The following is a 13,400-nucleotide window of genomic DNA, read 5'->3' on the forward strand; positions in this document are numbered from 1 at the left end:
GTCTGTGACTCACAGACTGGCCATTTATATGTGACTTTGATGCTTGCTTTCATTCTGTAACTGAATTTGAAATGCTAAGCCCGTCCACTATTTCCTCTTAGGCAACATGACTTACTGAGTAATTACCACCAGTTTAATTTGGAATCCTTGGACTAATCACCCAGACGGGGGTGGTATCTATCCCCTGTCCCTGAGCATTTTGTTGTGAGTCGGGTGGGGTGAAGAAAATGTGGAGATGCTTTTAGGAAAAGCTTTCACCGATTGAGAGGGTTCGTTACTTCATTAAGTATTTGTTCATTCCTACTGAGGACCAGGTCGCGGGAGGCACAGTGGTGAGAAAAACAAGAAACGAACCCAGGTTCCCTGGACCCCACAGACTAATGGGGGCAGGCCGATCTTAAACCTGCGCCTCCACGGAGGTGAGCACGGCAAGGAACGCTCCCTTACCATCGAATCCTCTCGCCGGGATTTGACCTGTTCTGGAAGGTTGGGAACGGCCCCTTGGAGGCAAGAAAGCTGAAGTCAAAGTGAAGCCTTCGTTCAGAGGGAGTGGCTTGTGTGAAAACCTGGGGAGGGAGGATGATGGGTTCAGCTTCAAACAGGCTGGACTGGGGTGTCTTAGAGATTCTTTAGAGGAGACCCCAAAGCACTGAGTTAGGAACACCGGGGGCGGCCTGCGTCCTCTCCGTGGAGATGATAGCGGGTGGGGAACCCACCAGGTGAGGAGGCTTCGCGAGGAGGAGCCGATGACGTTGGTGCAGATCCGGGCAGTTCTCGACAGTGCCAGGTGCCACCCTGGGCGAGGGAGGCGGGGCTGGGGGCGCAGGCGAGCCCGGGAAGGGGCCTGAGAGCCGGCTCGCGGGTCAGGCTTGGTGGCAGGGAGGGAACCCGAGAGTCGGGTCCGTACGCCGCCGCCCAGATCTTTTCCTGGAGGCCTCGTCCTGACGTCCAGGAAGAGGACGCGCTGTGGGCGAGCACCTTCAGTCACTTAAACAGGAGTGGGTTCTGTGGGTTCAAGGGACAGACCCTTGAACAGCACGGGGGTTCACCCGCTTGTAACTGTGCCCCCAGTTCCTGCGAAATCGCGGATTCAACCAAGCACCGACCCGGTAGCGCTAGAGCATTTACTACTGAAAAGCACCTGCGCACAAGTGGGCCCGCCAAGTTCAACTGCGCTCTTCAAAGGTCCGCTAGAGACAAGTGGGGAATTTTCGGCCCTGGGATGTGACAGGGGTTCTTAAACATAACAAGAAAAGATAGGTTAAACTGACTATATTAAAATCAAGGCCCTTTATTCATCAGAAAACACCTTAAAATAGAAAAAAAAAACTGATTATAAAGCTGATAATGGAGGGTTTTATGCAGCATGGATAACTAATGAAGATGATCCAGAATATGTAATGAGCAATAAATCTGTAATAACCCCGTGGGAAAGTGGGCAAAAGATACAAAACCAGATATTTTAGAGAAGACAAAACAGCCAACGAATGCTGAACACCTGTTGAACCTAATTAGGAGAAGGCAAATCAAGACCACATTGAGATTTCATTTGACACTGGAGTGGCAAAAATCACCAAGTCTGGGAGTTCCAAGTGATTCAGGGCAGGGCTTCTCAAACTTCAATGTGAATCACTCAAAGAATTTCCAAAACTGCAGCTTCTGATATAGCAGATCCAGAGCTGGGCCTGGATGCTGCATTTCTAATACATTGCTCAGTCGGCGCTGACTATCTGTGGACCACAGTTCCAGCTGCAGGTTGTGAGGGATGTAGATGAGCAGGCTCCCTTAGACGTGGCATGGCAGTTGGGAGTAGAAATTGGTGCACAGATTGGAAAATAGGTAGATAACGTGTACTGTTGAGCACACACCAGTAACCCTACCATTATCCCAAGTCCCTTCTTGCATGTGTACACCAGGAGACCTGTTAAGTCTTTGCCCAGGTCTTCTCCTTAGGGCCCCTGCTGTTTTTGCCTATTGGTCTTGCCCTGGCTGTGCTTTCATTCCCAGTTGCCAACCACTTTTTTCTCTTTGTTGACTGGCTGACCTAAGGCTGCTGGGATACTCTCTCTGCCCAGAAGGCTAGATGTGCCTGGGAATTTATGTCTTCTGGGGGGGCACTCAGGGTCTGCCTAGTGTTGGGGGAGGGCATTACACCGGCACCCTTGTCCCTTGATGGGACAGCTTTGAGCTATGACCTACAGTTTCTCCAGAGTTCTCACAAAGGACTCAACCACAGCAACCTTTTTTTTTCCCCCCAGGTTGCTTAAATTTAATTTAAAAAAACCAGCAACGTGATTTAATGCTTAATGTTTGCAAAGAAAATTTTACATGGATGCAAAACATAGCTATATGTGGGATCTTAATATTTACACAGATGTAACCCCTTTTCTGACTCCTGGCAGTTTACTATGTAGACTCCGCAGTAACCTTCTACAGGACTTTGCTTAGAATCACACCCTTGGTCTCCTTTATTATCCCTTTCTGCCTCCCCACTCTGTACCTGGTGGTCCCTGGTCCCTCACTGGTCTGCCTGTCTTTCTCTTCCTCCCTTCCTCTCTCTCCCTCCCTCTCTTTTTCTGGCATACCGCTATTTATTGAGATGCTTCTTAAGCAAATTTTTGTAGTTTCATTGTACACTTCTTTCCACGTATTTGTTAATTCTGTCTCTAAGTATTTTGTGGGCTTTTTTGAGATTATAATCAATATGTGACATTAGTTTGAAACTGCAACATATGGATTTGATATTGGTATATATTGCAAAAGATCACTTCAAAAAGTCTAGTTAACCATCATCATCCAGTTGCAAAGTTTTTTTTTTCTCATGAAGAAAACTTTTAAGATCTACTCTTTGGGCACCTCTTAAATATGCAACACAGGGTTATTAATTATAGTCACTACGGTGTGCATCACCTCTCCAGATTTTAATCATCGAGGAACTCTAAGTTTGTACCTTTGGCTCACATTCACCCATTTCATCTCTCCACCCCATGCGTCTGGCAACGACCAATCTGTTCCCTGTAGTAATGAGCTAGGGTGTTTGTTTTGTTTTAGGTTCAACATATAAGTGAGATCATATGGTGTGTGTCTTTTTCTAACTTAAATGATACACACATCACATTTTCTTTCTCTGTCACATCCGTCAACATCTTGGCTATTGTAAATAATGCTGCATTAGGCACAGGGTGCATATGTCTCTTCAAGTTAGTGTTTTCATTTTCTTTAATAAATATCCAGGAGTGGAATTGCTGGGTCGTATAGTAGTACTATTTTAATTTTTTGAGGATTCTCCATAGTGTTTTCTGTAGTGGCTGCACCAATTTGCACTCCCTTTAGCAATGCAAAAGGGATCTCTTTTCCCCACATCCTCACTGTTATTATTTTTTGATAATAGCCTTTCTAACAGGTGTGAGATGATATCATTTTGGTTTTGATTTATTTGCACTTTCCTGATGATTTGAGCATTTTTTCATATACCTGCTGACCCTCTCTGTGCCTTCTTTGGAAAAATAACTATTCATATCCTCTGCCTGTTTTTAAATTACGTTGTTTGGGTTTTTTGGCTGTCGAGTTGTATGAATTCTTTATATTTTTTGGATATTAAGCCCTTACCGGATAGAAGGTTTGCAAAAATTTTACCCCATTTGGAAGGGTGCTTTTCCATTTTTGCTGATGGTTCCCTTTGCTGTGCAGAAGCTTCTTAGTTTGATGTTGTCCCACTTGGTTATTTCTGCTTTTGTTGCCATTTCCAAGAAAGCATCACCAAGACTAACATCAAGCAATTGCCACCTATATTTTCTTCTAGGAGTTTTTTTATTTCAGTTATTATTTTCAAGTCTTAAATCCATTTGGGGTTAGTTTTTGTGATTGGTATAAGACAGTGGTCCAGTTTGATTCTTTTGTGTGTGGCTGTCCACTTTTCCCAGCACCATGTTTTGAAGACATTGTCTTTTCCTCATTGCGTATTCTTGACTCTTTTGATGTAAATTAATTAACCATATATGTGTAGGTTTATTTATGGACTCTCTATTCTGTTCCATCATGCTATACGTATGTTTTTATGCCAACACCATACTGTTTGACTACTATAGCTTTGCAACATAGTGTATAATAAGGGAGTATGATACCTCCAAGTTCTTCTTTTTCAGAGTTGCTTGGCTATTAATGGTCTTTTGTGGTTCCATACCAATTTTAGGATTTTTTGTTTTGTTTCTGTGAAAAATGCCATTACATTTTTTTTTTTTTGGTCTTTTTAGGGCCACACCTGTGGCATATGGAGGTTCCCAGGCTAGGGGTCCGATCAGAGCTGTAGCCACTGGCCTATGCCACAGCCACAGCAATGCCAGATCTGAGCCACATCTGAGAACTACACCACAGCTCATGGCAATGCTGGATCCTTAATCTACTGAGCGAGGCCAGGGATTGAACCTGCAACCTCATGGTTCCTAGTCCGATTCATTTCTGCTGGGCCACAATGGGAACTCCCACCATTACAATTTTAACATGAATTGCACTGAATCTGCAGGTCTCTTTGGGTAGTAATAGTAATTTTTGCTTTTTAAGGCCACACCCACAGCACATGGAGGTTCCCAGGCTAGGGGTCCAATTGGAGCTATAGCTGCTGACCTACACCACAGCCACAGCCATGCGAGATCCGAGCCACGTCTGTAATCTACACTATAGCTCACGGCAATGCTAGATCCTTAATACACTGAGTGAAGCTAGTATTGAACCTGCAACCTCATAGTTCCTAGTCAGATTCATTTCTGCTGGGCTATGCGGAAACTCCCAGGGTAGTAATTTTTAACAGTATTAATTCTTGGAGTTCCCATTGTGGCTCAGCAGGTTACACACCCAACTAGTATCCATGAAGATACAGGTTCTATCTCTGGACTCGATTGGTGGGTTAAGGATTAAGCACTCTGTGGCTGTGGTGTGACCCGGCAGCTGCAGCTCTAATTCAACCCCTAGCCTGGGAACTTCCATATGCCATGGGTGCGGCCCTAAAAAGAAAAAAAAAAAAAACTAACTCTTAGAATATGCGATCATGGAATACTTTCCATTTATTTGTGTCTTATTTCTTTCATCAGTGTCTTATGGTTTTAAATATTCAGGTCTTTCACCTCCTTGGTTAAGTTTATTCTTAGGTATTTTATTATTTTGTGCAATTGTAAATGGGAATGTTTTCTTAATTTCTCTTTTGGGTAGTTCATTATTAGTGTGTAGAAATACAACATATTTGTGTATATTAATTTTGTGCCCTGAAACTTTACCGAATTTGTTTATTAGTTCTAACAGTTTTTGGTGTGGTGGAGTCTTTAGGGTTTTCTCTATATAACATCATATCATCTTCAAATAGTCACCGTTTTGTTTCTTCCTTTATGATTTGAATACTTCTTATTTCTTTTTCTTAGTAATTCCTTTGGCGAGGGCTTCCAATACTGTGTTTAAGAAAGTGTTGAGAGTGGGCATCCTTGTCTTAATCCTGATCTTAGAGGGAAGGCTTTTCACCATTGAGTATGATGTTAACTGTGAGATTTATTATATATTTGGCCTTTATTATGTTGAGATACCATCTCTCTGTACCCACTTTGTTGAATGCTTTTATCATAATAGGATGTTGAGTGATTTTTTGGCATGTATTGAAATGGTCATAGAATTTTTATCCTTTGTTTTGTTAATGTAGTGTGTCACATTAATTTACTAGTGTCGAATTATCCTTGCATCCATGGATTATTCCCATTTGTTTTTGGTCATGCCCACAGGATGTAGAAGTTCTCAGGCCAAGGATCAAACCTGTGTCACAGCTATAATCAGAGCCACAGCAGTGACAATGCCAGATCCTTAACGCTGAGCCATGGGGGAACTCCTGGATTAAACCCCTTTGATCATGGTGTATGATCCTTGAAAAGGACAGCTGACCCTTCCTACTGTACTTTTTGAACTGTGTGTCCACTTATATGCAGATTTCTTTCAGTTAATACATGCACAGTCCTAGATTGGTTGAATCCATGGATGCAGAGGCACCAGTCAAGGGCCAAATGTAAAGTTAAACATGGGTTTTCAACTGCCTGGACAATCTGTGTTCTTATTCCCTGGGTTGTTAAAGTATCAACTGTGTTGCTGAATTTGGTTCACTAATATTTTGTTGAGGATTTCTGCATCAGTGTTCATCAGAGACATGAAGAATATTAGCCTATAATTTTCCTTTCTTGTGGCATCCTTGTGTGGCTTTGATATCAGAGTAATGTGGGCATTGATAAATGAGTTTGGAAGTATCCCCTCCTATCTTGTTTTTTGGAAGAGTTTGAGAAGGATTGGTACTATTTTTTTTAAATGTTTGGCAAAATTGACCAGTGAAATCATCTAGCCTTGACTTTTGTTGGAAGAGGTTTTAGATTACTGATTAAATCTCCTTACTAGTAATTGGTCTGTTCAGATTTTCTATTTCTTAATGATTCTGTCTTGACAGGTTATGTGTTTCCAGGAATTTATCCATTTCTTTTAGGTTGTCCAATTTGTTGATGTATAATTGTTCCTAGTAATCTGTTATCCTGTGGTATCAGTTATAACATCTCTTTTATTTGTGATTTTATTTATATGAGTCCTCTCTGAGTCCTTTCTTTCCCCTGGTGAATCTAACTAAAGTTTGTCTATTTTGTTCATCTTTTCAAGTAACAAGCTCTTAGTTTCATTGATCTATGGTTGGCAAAACCATTGCATTGGTTCTTTGACCTATGGAATAAGAGCCATCATGATAGGAAAAGATGAGTGGAAACCAATGAAACTTCTACACAAGACCAGAGATCAGAAGGAATACTATATCTTGGTTAGCTGGTAGAGATTAATGTCAGTCTCAAAGACTGACTGGTAGAGGGTGGTGATTCCTATTGTATCTTTTTTTTTTAATTAGTGAGATTATCCCTGCAAAGGACTAATGAACTATGGTAGGGATTGGTGAGCTATTACACAACATTAGAACAAATAATTTCCTGGCCACAGCTGCTGTATCAGATGCTAAGTCTTTCCCGATTAGATCAGTACAGCCTATGACACTTCTATGCAACCTTTGACAAAGGAGTATGCCTTCTTTAAGTAAATGTCATGGAGGAGGATCAGAAGAAGTTCACACACACTGAGAAGGGACCAAGATGCACATTTATGGTCTTGCCCTAGGGCTGAATCACCTCTCCTTTCCTCTGACGCTGTGTAAACCAAAGGACCTTGATTGTTTGAACATTCAGCATCGCACTCTACTGCTTATCATTTAGTTGACAATGCACTGTACCCCCTTCCCCATTGTATTTTCATCACGTTGGTCAGTCTGGCAAAACTACAAATTAACGTCATCAGCTCTTGGATTTTCTCTGTGCCTGTACCAAAAAAGCTAAAGGCTGTGTTAAAGTAATATACAAGGGAAAACTGACTTTATGCTGAACATATGACTGCCATCCTCAAATGGTGACTTTATTTTCTCTGTAGAGGCTAAGGAATTGGCTCCTAGGGGGATGGCACTAGGGTTTGAGGAGAGTAGAGGAGGAGTGAATTTGTTGTTACGGAGGGTGAGGACATGCGGTGAGTAGAGGAAGGTTGTAACTTTGCCAGATAGTATTGAGGGCCATCTCTGAAGACGAGCTACTATCACAGTTGAGGCGCCGAATATCTGTAATTATTTTCCCTCCAAATTTTCATTCTGGAGTTAATAAATGCTTTTTTTTTTTTTTTTTTTTTTTTAGTTTGAAATGTGTCCATCAAGATTCTACCTCCAGGGAGTTCCCATCGTGGCACAGTGGTTAATGAATCCGACTAGGAACCATGAGGTTGCGGGTTTGGTCCCTGCCCTTGCTCAGTGGGTTAACGATCCGGCGTTGCCGTGAGCTGTGGTGTAGGTTGCAGACGCGGCTCGGATCCCGCGTTGCTGTGGCTCTGGCTAGGCCAGTGGCTACAGCTCCAATTGGACCCCTAGCCTGGGAACCTCCATATGCCGCAAGAGCAGCCCAAAGAAATAGCAAAAAGACAAAAAAAAAAAAAAAAAAAGATTCTAGCTCCAAACTCTTAGATAGGACTCCAAAACTCCTCTCAATGGAGTAGAGCATGGTCTATCAACTTTTGTTTGTTTACATAACTTTCCTGTTCCTACCCCCCCAACCCCCGCAAATCCACCTGCTCCAGTCTGGACTAGGTCCTTTTTAATGTGGTGTACAACTTTTAAACTAAAGCTTTACCACGATCCTAGACATTTCTTTTGATTTATTCCTAGGTATCAGAGATTTCTGGTTGTTCTCCAAAGTCCATTTCCCACCTTCTTTCATAATAATTTTTAGTTTGACTCATGAACTTCTACAATAAAAACTACATTTCCCCAAATGCCTTGCTGCTAGGTGTGGCCATGTGATTAAATTCTGGCCAATAAAATGTAAGCTTAAAGTGTCTAGTTCACTGTAACTCTGGTAACACAGTGATGGACTCAGATGCACAATAAATATTTGTTGACTTACTAAATCACTATGTTTCTTATGCTTGGGAGCGCCTTCAGCTCCTGACAGCTTTTCCAGCTGATTGAAACTTTACTTTTCAAGGCTGCTCCCCATTTCTTCCAAGAAGTTTCCTGTGTCCCCACTCCTCTCTCATTAGCATCATTTCTTACTTTAATGTTTAATGTTTTATTTCTAAGTTTGGGGAGTTATAATTGATAATCATTTTCTTAATGACAGTTGTATCTGCTGTAATGGCTGGGTGGTTTGATAAGAAAAGCATCGGGTACTGTTCTATGACATTTTTAGCACCGCCTACAACAAAAAGCTGATAAAAGAAAGATCCTCTGGCTTGCAGGAAGGAAAGTACTTGTATTAATTTAATCTTTACTTGTCTCTATTGGATTGCATGTTTAGATTAAGAGTTTTCTTAATTTTTTATTTCTCATTGCCTTGCCCAATATCTGTCATAAGAAAATTGATTGATTTAGACAAAACTGAATTCTGTGGGTGATGATTAGGTTAGATGAGTATTGGGAATCTTTTCAATATTTAAGGTTACTGATTTCCTGGAAGAAAAAGCAATCAAAGATTAACAAAATTCCACAACTATGACTATCAGTGAAGGTTTTTGTGGAGGGTGAAATGAGATGTTCAAGTCATCTGCTTTATTTTAATTTTTTTTTTTTTTTTTTTTTTTTTTTTGCTTTTTAGGGCCACACTTGTGGCATATGGAGGTTCCCAGGCTAGGGGTCTAATCAGAGCTACAGCTGCTGGCCCATGCCACAGCCACAGCAACACCAGATCTGAGTCGCATCTGTAGCCTACACCACAGCACACAGTAACGCTAGATCCTTAACCCAGCGAGCAAGGCCAGGGATCAAATCCGCAACCTCATGGTTCCTAGTCATATTCGTCTCCACTGCATCACGACAGGAACTCTCAAGTCATCTGCTTTAAAATTTACAAATGACAACAAATAGAAAAGTTTAGAAAAGGGCCACAGTAAAGTTGGAGTGAAGGAAAGAGAGAGAGAGTCTGAGATCACACATGTTGACCCCACCTAGTTCCCTTAGTAGCCTGAGTTTTCATCTTGATTGGAAACATACAGGTTATGAACAGCATGATTTCTGTTTATTCACAAAATATTAACCTTGCTCTGTATCTCTGAGTGCAGCTGAGTGTGAGGGCTTGCTCCACAGTGGGGCTGCTATGTGGATATTGTTATATATATCACTCTACTCCCCTTGTGTGAGGGGTCATTTAGAGGCAAACATTTGTTGTACTTTTTTTTTTTTTTTTTTTTTTTTTTGTCTTTTTAGGGCTGTACCTGTGGCATACGGAGCTTTCCAGGCTAGGGGTCTAATTGGAGCTGCAGCTGCTGGCCTACGCCAGAGCCATAGCAACCCCAGATCGAAGCCGTGACTGCGACCTACACCACAGCTCACAGCAACGCCACATCCTTAACCCACTGAGTGAGGCCAGAGATTGAACCTGCAACGTCATGGTTCCTAGTCGGATTCATTTCCTCTGCACCACGATGGGAACACCTAGAGGCAAACATTTGTGCCTTTAGGCCACCAAAAGAGCAATGAGCCAGCAGCAGTTTTCCCACAGTTTCCTAGAGTGATTCATGGCCATCATCCCCTTGCCTGTTGGTCTCTTGTGCTGAGCCCAGATGAACCCTTTGGTTATTGCAGTTCCACAGCTCTTGTGCCCTTGGCCTGGGCTTGTGGCCTGCCTTGATCAGTAGACATGAGATGTCCTACCAAGGCTGCCCCTGACCTTTGATCCCTGGTGAGGGTGGCGGGGTCAGGGCTGGGGCTTGTCCCCACAGATCCTCCAGGTGCGGCCAGCCACAGCGGCCATGCTCTGCATTCCAGCTTCCACACCTGGAGAAACAGCACATCCACCCTGTGAGAAACACACCTGAGAGCCGCCAATGAGCAAACATAACCGTACAGATGCATTCTCCATCCTGCAAAGAACATCTCCTGTTCAAACCTCCAGAAATAGCGTTTTTATGCTTCAGTGTGTAAATCTAGTTTTCATCTGTATCATTTACATATCAACATGATTTGGAAAAGCACTTCCTGTTCCTTGGAGGGAAACACTGTAGTCCCAGATTCACTTGGTATTAGCTTCCTTATTTCATTTTTTTTTTTTTTCCATTTCTGGCTGCCTTATTTCCAGTGAACATATCTTGTTTTTTTTCAGAATTAGGCATTCTATGTCTGCTCCCCACCGAGGGAGAAGAGGATTTACCCCTCCTTGACCCGAACTCCACCCCCGTGACATGTGAGCACACTCCCCATCCCCCACCCCCAGTAGACTGAGGTCATGAGCAGCAATTACATCATTATAACTGTATGAACATGATTCTCAGCTGAGCTATGTCCTATCAATGGCCACTTTTCCTTTCCCACCCAACGTATTATTTTCCCTGGAATCGATAATGTTGTTTGTTCATTTGTTTAGTTTTCTTTGTCACCATCAGCACTCACTAACACCAAACCTTTCCCAGACCTGTGAATATCCTTGGTATCTGCAGAAACACTGGGTAACTTTATCAACTTCAAGTGTTCCATGAATCTTTCCAGATCTGATCTGTTTCAGTCTTGACTGCTTTTCTTTCAATCCACTGTTGTCCTGGGATCTTGCCTCAAGATCATCTTATAGATTCTCTTTGCCTCTCCTGACATGGATCTCATGTCACCCCTTTTTTATTGAATTTTTAAATTGAATTATAGTGGATTTACAAGGTTATGTTAATTTCTGCTGTACAGCAAAGTGACTCAAATATATATATAAATACATTCTTTTTAATGTTATTTTTCATTATGTTTTATCCCAGGATATTGAATATAGTTCCCTCTGCTGTGCGGTAGGACTGTGTTGTTTATCCATCCTATATATACTAGTTTGCACCTGCTAATCCCAAACTCCTAGTCTATCCTCCCCACTCCCCCTTGGCAACAAGTCTGTTCTCGGTGTTTGTGAATCTTTTTTCTTAGATTAATTCATTTGTGCCATATTTTAGATTCCACATATAAGTGATATATATTTGTCCTTCTCTGACTTAATTCACTTAGGATTATGATAATCTCTAGTTGCTTTAATATTGTTGTAAATGGCATTATTTTATTCTTTTTTATGGCTGAGTAGTATTCCATTATGTATATGTACCACCTCTTCTTAATCCATTCATCTCTTGATAGACATTTAGGTTGTTTCCATGTCTTGGCTATTGTGGATAGTGCTGCAGTGTACATAGGAGTGTATGTATCTTTTGGAATTAAAGTTTTGTCCGGATATATGCCCTGGAGTTGGATTGCTGGATCACCTGGAACCTATGTACTGTTTTTTGAGGAGCTTTTTCTTTTTTAATTTAATTTTTAATTAAGTATAGTTGATTTACAAGGTTCTGTTAATTACTGCTGTGCAGCAAATTGATTCAGTTTTTAAAGAACTTCCATAATGTTGTCCATAGTGGCTGCACCAATTTACATTCCTACCAACAGTATCGGAGAGTCCCCTTTCTCCACATCCTCTCCAGCATTTATTGCTTGCTGTAGACTTTTTAATTAATTTTTTTGTTATTACTCAATAAATTTATCACACTTGTAGTTGTACAATGATCATCACAATCCAATTTCACAGGATTTCCATCCCACAACCCAAGCACATCCCCCCACCACCCAAACTATCTCCTCCGGAGACCAAAAGTTTTTCAATGTGTGTGAGTTAGTATCTGTTCTGCAAAGAAATTCCGTCTGTCCTTTTTTCAGATTCCACATGTCAGTGAAAGCATTGGATGTTGGTGTCTCATTGTATGGCTGACTTCACTTAGCATGATAATTTCTAGGTCCATCCATGTTGCAAAAAATGCTGGTATTTCGTTCTTTTTAATGGCTGAGTAATATTCCATTGTGTATATGTACCACATCTTCTGGATCCACTCCTCTGTCGATGGACATTTAGGCTGTTTCCATGTCGTGGCTATTGTAAATGGTGCTGCAATGAACATCAGAGTACATGTGTCTTTGCGAGTCGTGGTTTTCTCAGGGTAGATGCCCAGGAGTGGCATTGCTGGATCAAATGATAGTTCTATGTGTAGTGTTCTGAGGAATCTCCATACTGCTTTCCACAGTGGTTGCACCAATTTACAACCCCACCAACAATGTACTAGGGTTCCTTTTTCTCCACCCCCTCTCCAGCACTTATTGTTTGTAGACTTTTGGATGATGGCCATTCTGGCTGGTGTAAGGTGGTACCTCAGAGTGGTTTTGATTAGCATTTCTCTAATAATGAGTGATGTTGAACATCTTTTCATGTGTTTTTTGGCCATCTGTATGTCTTCTTTGGAGAACTGTCTGTTTAAATCTTCTGCCCATTTTTGGATGGTTCTTTTTTTTTTTTTTTTTTTTTTTTTTTTTGGTATGGAACTGCAGAAGTTCTTTATAAATTTTGGAGATGAATCCCTTGTCAGCCGATTCACTTGCAAAGATTTTCTCCCATTCTGTGGGTTGTGTTTTTGTGTTGTTTAGGGTTTCCTTTGCTGTGCAGAAACTTTGAAGTTTGAGTAGGTCCCATTTGTTTATTTTTCTTTTTACTGTTAGTACTTTAAGAGGTGAATCTGAGAAGATGTTGCTATCGTTTATGTCAAAGCATGTTTGGCCTATGTTTTCTTCTAGGAGTTTGATAGTGTCTGGTCTTATATCTAGGTCTTTAATCCATTTAGAATTTATTTTTGCGTATGGTGTTAGGGAGGGTTCTAATTTCATTCTTTTCCATGTGACTGTCCGGTTTTCCCAGCAGCACTTATTGAACAAGCTGTCCTTTCTCCATTGTATAGTCTTGCCTCCTTTGTCATAGATTAGTTGCCTGTAGGTGAGTGGGTTTAATTCTGGGCTTTCTATCCTGTTCCAC

Source organism: Sus scrofa, chromosome 14, assembly GCF_054392235.1.
Source record: "Sus scrofa isolate SSC_HxYL_T2T_F1_AM1 chromosome 14, Sscrofa_HxYL_maternal_Yorkshire_Landrace_v2.0, whole genome shotgun sequence".
Lineage (NCBI taxonomy): Eukaryota > Metazoa > Chordata > Mammalia > Artiodactyla > Suidae > Sus > Sus scrofa.